This window comes from Chrysochloris asiatica, unplaced genomic scaffold (assembly GCF_000296735.1).
Source record: "Chrysochloris asiatica unplaced genomic scaffold, ChrAsi1.0 scaffold00195, whole genome shotgun sequence".
Lineage (NCBI taxonomy): Eukaryota > Metazoa > Chordata > Mammalia > Afrosoricida > Chrysochloridae > Chrysochloris > Chrysochloris asiatica.
The window spans coordinates 5,566,985-5,574,210 of record NW_006408713.1 but is presented as its reverse complement, the minus strand read 5'-3'; the positions used below and the strand labels follow the sequence as shown (position 1 = coordinate 5,574,210).

The 7,226-nt window shown below is 45.6% G+C and overlaps 1 protein-coding gene across 1 annotated transcript in view; it reads right to left on the bottom strand.

Annotated features, from left to right (window-relative positions):
• LPCAT1 (lysophosphatidylcholine acyltransferase 1) overlaps positions 1-7,226 on the bottom strand; it is a 75,545-nt gene that overhangs the window by 3,875 nt on the left and 64,444 nt on the right. The gene's annotated exons all lie outside the window — the stretch shown is intronic.

Below are 7,226 nucleotides of genomic sequence, written 5' to 3'. Positions count from 1 at the left end.
GTGAGCCCCTGACACACAGCAGACAGTGGGCACTGCCCAGACACAGCTGTAAATTCTCTCGGCTCCTGACACCTAAGAACACTCTGCACAGACTAAGATATAGAGGGACAATGCCAGTTACTATTGGATCCACTGACTCGTGGTGACCCCATCATGGGGGTCTATCTGTGGGGTTCTCAATGGCTGACATTTCAGAAGTAGATCTCCAGGTCTTTCTTCTGAGGTGGCATGGGCAGAGCCAACCGAAAGCCTTTCGGATAGTGGCCAAGTGAACCATACCTCCCAGTGGCTCACCACGAGACTGCTGGTGTGATAAAATACTGCTGAGCTGATTCCAGCTCATGGCCACCCCACGTGTTACAGTAAAACTGCCCCAGAGGGTTTCGTGACGGTCATTGTTACAGAAGCAGTTTGACAGCTTTCTCCGGTGGAACTTCGGGGTGTGCAGCAACAGCAAAACTCCACACCCAGAGCAGTCTAGTGCATCCCAAGTCCCGACCATCTAGAGAAAGGAGAACCGCCCCACAGAGTTTCCAAGGCTGTAAATCTTTACCAAAGCAGACAGCTTCATCGTTCTCCCTCGGAGTAGCTGGTGGGTTTGAACCGCTGACCTGATATTGAGCATCCCAGTGCTTTACCCATGGTGCCACCAGAGGGCTCACAATGAGAGTCTTGTTCGTAGATGACTCACAGGACTCCATGGACAATGGAACACACTGCCTGGTCCTGCAGCACCCCCAGTTCACTGTCACGTTGGAGCCCACCGTTGCAGGCACGTGCATGGGTACTGGTCTGTCTGATGACACGCTCCCAGGTGGATTCACCATATACACCACTTATACCTGCTGGAAACTCCAAACTCGGTCTTGGGCCCCGAATTTGCTCCTATTCAGACCCGTTGAAGTAAATAAATATGACCCACATACTAAATTCACGTAGGTGCTGCTGGGAGCTCACAATTAATGTGGCCCAAACCCAATTCCTGTCTCCGCCTCCAGCTCAGAACCCCCACTCCCCCAACCAGGGACCTCCTACCCCAGCTGGTGGTCACAAAGCTACTGTCTCCCAGGGCTGCGATAGCTTTCTTGAGCACCATGTTCCTCAGCTTTACGGTCCCAGTTCTGAAGAGCCACCCACACCAGCATCCGTGACTTACGACGTATCTGAGTTACAATGAACACTCTCATCTCTGGTTGCTACACACCTCCCTGTAGTGTACTAACACTATACTATAATGGGAGTCCTGGGGTGCAGCTGCGGGACTGCAAAGTCAATTTTGACCTCAAGATCAGCAGTTCAAACTCACCAGCCACTTCTTAGAAATCCTATACAGGGTCGCCATGAGTTGGCACCGACTGGATGGCACTCAACAAGAACAGTAAGCAGCAAGTATTACACGCGATATTGCAAAGTACTAGTTAAGTAATGTGGTGTTTACCGGGTTCCACTGATAGTCATATGGAAGCTCATCTGAAAGCTGTCTGCCGCCATGGGTGACCCTGCTGGTATTTGAAACACCTGTGGCATAGCTGCCAGACTCACAGCAACATGCACGCCATCACAGTACAACAAACTAACAGGCGTCCAATATTGTAGGATACTACTAAGCAATACCATCACTTGTATGCTGAGATGGTTCTGCTTCAGTGACCGTATGCAGTACAGAATAAAATATTGGCCAGTCCTGGGCCAACCTCACAATTGTTGTTATACTTGAGCCCACTGCTCCTGCCACTGTGCAAATTTGTTTCATAGGGGTCTTTCTGTTTTTTGCTGACCCTCCACTTACCAAGCATGATGCTCTTCTCAAAAGAATGGTCCCTTTGGCAATATGCCCTAAATATGAGAGATGAAGTCTGGCCATCTTGGCTTTTAAGGCCACTCTGGCTGTACTTCTAACACAGACTTTGTTCTTTTGGCCAAAGATAATACGCTCCAATACCATAGCTCAAATGCATCAATTCCTCTATGGTCTTCCTTATTCACTGCCCAACTTTCACATGTATTATGAGGTTATTGAAAATACCATGGCTTGGGTCAGGTGCACCTTAGTCCTCAAACTGACATCTTTGCTCTTCAACACATTAAAAAGGTCTTGTGCAGCAGATTTGCCTGATGCAATATGTCATTTAATTTCTTGACTGCTGCTTCCATGAGGGTTGATGGCTAGCTGATTCAAGCAAAATGAAACCTTTGACAACTTCAATCTTTTCTCTTTAACCTTGATGTTATTTATTGGTCCAGTGGGGAGAAGTTTTATTTTCTTTATATTGAGGTGCAACCCATACTGAAGGCTGTGGTCTTTGATCTTCATCAGTAAGTACTTTAAGTCCTCTTAGTTTTTTGAAGGCATTGGCAAAGAATGTGGCTCCAGGAATTGATCTAATACCAATTGAAATCTTTCAAAAAAAACATGCAGTACTGGAGACACTCACACTCATCTGATCTGTGCCAAGAAATTTGGAAGACAGCTACCTGGCCAACTGATTGGAAGAAATCCTATTTGTGCCCATTCCAAAGACAGGTGACCCAATGGAATGTGGAAATCATCAGACAATATCATTAATGCTAATGGTAATTTAAAGAATGGCTGCAAGCACATTGACAGGGAGCTGCCAGAGGTTCAAGCCGGATTCAGAAGATGACGTGGATGAAGGGATAGATAACACTGCTGATGTCAGATGGATCGTGGCTGAAAGCAGAGAATACCAGAAAGATGCTTAACTGCATTACTGACTACGCAAAGGCTTTCGATTGTGTGGATCATGACAAGCTATGGACAACATTGTGAAGTATGAGTATTCCAGAACACTTAATTGTGCTCATGAGGAATCTGTACCTGGACCAAGAAGCAGTTTGTTCAAACAGAACATGGGAACACTGAATGGTTTAAAATTAAGAAATGTGTGTCACAAGGTTGTATTCTTTCATCATACTTATTCAACCTGTATGCTGAGCAAATAACCCGAGAAGCTGGGTTCTATGAAGGAAAACATGGCATCCGGATTAGAGGAAGACTCATTAACAACCTGCCATATGCAGATGATACAAGCTTGCTCTATAGTATTCTTAACTAAAGAAGTACTACATGCAATACTGCAGAGTTCTAGTAAGCAGAAGGTACTTTATTCAATATTGTAGAGGACTAGCGAAACTCTATACAGGGTGGCTATGAATCGGAACCGTCTCTATGGCATTTACCATCAGTAATCTACATACAACAGTGTTGTTGTTAAAGTGTCTTCTAGTTGGTTCCGACTCATAGTGACCCTGTACAGGGTTTATGAGTTGCAGCTGTTGAGTTTGAACCACCAACCTTGCAGTTCAGTGCTTATTCTACAGTGCCACATCAGGATTCCTGTGTAGTACTAGTAAGCAATGAGTACTACATGCAATATTGCACCAGAGTGTTGTAGGATCAGCACTGAACTGTGAGCCACAAGGTCCGCAGTTCAAACTCACCAGCAGCTCCTTGCAAATCCTATACAGGGTCGCTATGAGTTGGAACTGACTCCACGGCATAACCACCACCACAAAATTGTAGCTCATAATTTGTTGATGTCTTCATTTTCATGCCAACCTCCAAAGACAAATCAAGATGGGGTTGACAAAGATAGTGATTATAAAAGAAGCAATCGTAAACCGTAAAAACTAAAGGCATTCGGTTTACGTAACAACACACTTATAATGGGGTTGTTGGCACAGAACCCCGTTTTACATTGGGGATGATCTGTAGAGTATAACCTGCGAAAGCTGGAACCCAAGTAAGGTGAAAACCCTCCAGAGAAGGGAAACCCAAATATTTCCCAGTAACAGAGCAACATGGAGTCCTGGTGTGGCGCTGAGGGTTAACGTGCGGGACTGTTAAGTTGGTTTGAACCGCAAGGTTGGTGGTTCAGAAACCCTACACATGGGTCGGAACGGACTCAATGGCATTTAACAACAGCAACAACAGACAGCCATAGAATAGTGCTAATACTGCACCCTGTCAAAAGCGGAAAACTTGGAAGACCTGGAAAAACAAGACCGATCCAACCGAGTTCCAGCTCTGATGGCTCACTGTCGGTACAGTTGTGTTCAGAAATTTCTTCTAAAAATGCATCCATGTCCTCTTGATTTTTCAACTTTCTAGGAGTACAACTCTTGATAGCATTTTGTTCTTATCCTTTTTACTTCTATTGGTTCTGCTGTAGTTTCTTATGCATGTTACTTGTGTCTTCTCCCTTTTTTCTTCTGTTAGGTTTGCCAACAGTCTGTCAATTTCATTAATCCTTTCAAAGAACCAGCTTCTTGTAATGCTGATTTTCTGGACAGTTTTTCTGTTTCCTATCTTGTTTGTTTCTGCTATAATCTTTATTATTTCTTTTCTTCTGGTGACTGTAGGCTCACTTTGCTGGTCTTTTTCTAATTGTTGGAGATGTTGTGTTAATGCACTGATTTTTGTTCTGTTTTTAGGAATTTCTTTTAAAAAGAGGCTGACAAGAAGGACAGGGGCCACGACAGGGCAGACAGGGCCCTCTGGATTTTCATTGCCCACGTTTCTGAGCTTTCAGGATTTCTACAATGTAAAGCTTTTTATAGCAGTAACTAAGAAAGCAAAAACAAGGGGTTCAACAATGTTTGTGAGTCCTGCTTCTGGAATGCCACATGCGTCTGCTCGTGCCCTAGGCCTGTTCAGTGCTACTGTAAATAGGGTTCAGTTTCTTACCAACCAGCCTGAGAGTTTTCAGTTGTAAATTAGGAAAGTTCTACAGGAGGGCACAGGAGCTCTGGTAGCGTAGTGGTTACAAGTCGGACTGCGAACCTCAAGGTCAGCAGTTCGAAACTACCAGCTGTTCTGTGGGAGAAAGAAGAGGCGTTCTGCTCCTGTAAAGATTCATAGCCTTGGAAACCCTGTACATGGTCGCTATGAGTCGGAATCGACTCCCCGGCACATAACCACCACCACAGGATGGCACAGTGGTTAAGTGCTTGGCTGTTAACTGAAAGGTTGGTGGTTTGAAACCCGCCAGGGACCATGTGGAAGAAAGATCTGGTGATCTGCTCTCGTAGACATGATAACCAGGGAAACCCTACGGGACAATTCCAGAGTCACATGGGCTCGCTATGCATCGGACTTGGCTGGACAACATAAACAATTCATGGGCGCTGACTGATAACAGGGTTTCCCTTACGTGCGCCCGCCCTGTGGGAGGCCGAGCGCTGACCCCACACACTCACCCTGAACATGCTACCTGGGGCGTCCGACAGGATGGTGTCCATGTCGTTGGCAAATACTGACACCATGAGCAATACACGCATAGGCAGGGACAGGAGGGGGGCTTGAGAAGGAGACCGGTACCCTTACTCACAAGTCCACACCACGGGAATGTCTGCAGAGCAGGCTGGTGTGGTCCTGCCAGCACCACGGTGGGGACACAACTTGTCCACGCAGCCAGCCACAGGAACGGCTCCCTTCCTGCCCAAGGCAGCGGCTGTCAACGCTGTCCAAGAGGCTGGGTGGCTTCCCCCATGGAGGATCTGATGGGGTCGGTGGTCCACCAGCACCTCCCTCTGCAGACTGTAGCTAGCTGCCCCCTACAGGTGAGACCCTCAGCACCTCATCAGGAGGGACCTCAGGCACCACACAGTGCTGGGTCCATTGGAAAACAAGTCCCTCCCTCCCCTGGCCCCAGGGTGAGCACATGGTACTGGTACACTGGTTAAAGTGCTGGCGGTTAACCGTGAGGAAGGCAGTTCAAACCCACCAGCCGCTCAGAAAGCTGAGGCACTCTGCTTCCACAAAGGCGATTACAGCCTTGGATGGTCCGTCTTCCAAGGTCACTGTGCGACAGAATCAACTCAACAAAACTGGCTTTGGGGTTTTATGGTGGCTTGAGAGTGTCCGAGCAGGCTGCCCAGAGCCGCAGGGCCTCTGTCTGGACAACACGGAACAAGTTTTCATAGCTGCTGCTCCCAAACACTTACATCATGCAGTCATGTCCCACGAGTCCCCGGAGGACTGTAGCTAGATTTCCCAGAGGGGCTGTGGAGTGGCTACATTGAGGACAGAGCAAGAGAAGGCTTTCCCGAGCAGAGAGACAAGCAGACACACACATTAGGCTTGCATGAGTCTGGCTAGTGTGAGTCACACCTTCAAGAAAACCTGCTGTGTTGGCATGATGGGCAGAGCCACACCTGGCTCCTTCCTAGGTCTGCATGAGGCAGGTGATTCTGCAAGTGGACAGGTGGCGGACGCCATCCTGCCAAGGAGCAGAACAGCGAGAAGCCTTATGCATGAAAAGTTCATTGTTTAGCAGAGCGACAATGAATGTTCCCCTTGGTTAGCAGCGATACAAGGGATGATTCATGCAGGGGACCCATGGTTTGTAGCTTTCCCTGGGGAAAATAGTTTATTTCCGATTTCCTTATAAGAAGTTTTAGAAAATCTTGCATAATCATTAGATACTTTAAACAAACCTCACGCTATAATAGTTGCCTTTCACATTAATATTAACTTCCACACCATATTCAATCTTATGCAATTATAAAAATTGTTTTTCACACTAACAGTAAGTTTTAACATTAGATATAATCACACTAGCTAAGTTTTAGCAATTCAAGCTTAAAATTGTAAGAAACCTTCCAGGTGGTTTTAGTCAAGGACATTAAGGCCTTTAGAAAGCAGCTTAGGAGACAGTCAAGGGCAGTGAGAGCTTGGGAACAGAGGCAAGAGTTTGATTAGAAGTTTTGAGAAATTGTTAGCATGAGAGAATTACTACTTTTTCTTAACTATGAAACTTTAGGGTACTTTCATGTTCTTGTTTTTATTGTTAAATCAATTATATGTATGACCAGTTATAGTAAAAATTATGTTTTTGATTGTGAACTGTAACTAATGAATCTATAGAAAGTAATAGTTGTTGGTAAAGTTAGAAATTAAGATGTAGAACTTTGTTTAAAATTAACCTGACATTTTAGGGAGGATTAGAGAGAAACAGCGTCGCTCATAGAAGGCAGATGTTATCACGGTAACTAAGGAGCATAGAGACGCAGGAATGTTTGGTGACCTCGTGTTCCTCTTGTACTGTTGATGTAACAATATAATATTTGATTGATTTGTAACTGCTTGTACGTGGCTGTTATGAGATCATAGTATATTCTAAATGGGATATAAGAAGCAACAGTTTTGAAATAAAGAAGGTGGCAGCAGAGAGTGAGAGAGTCATCACAGAGAGCCATTACCA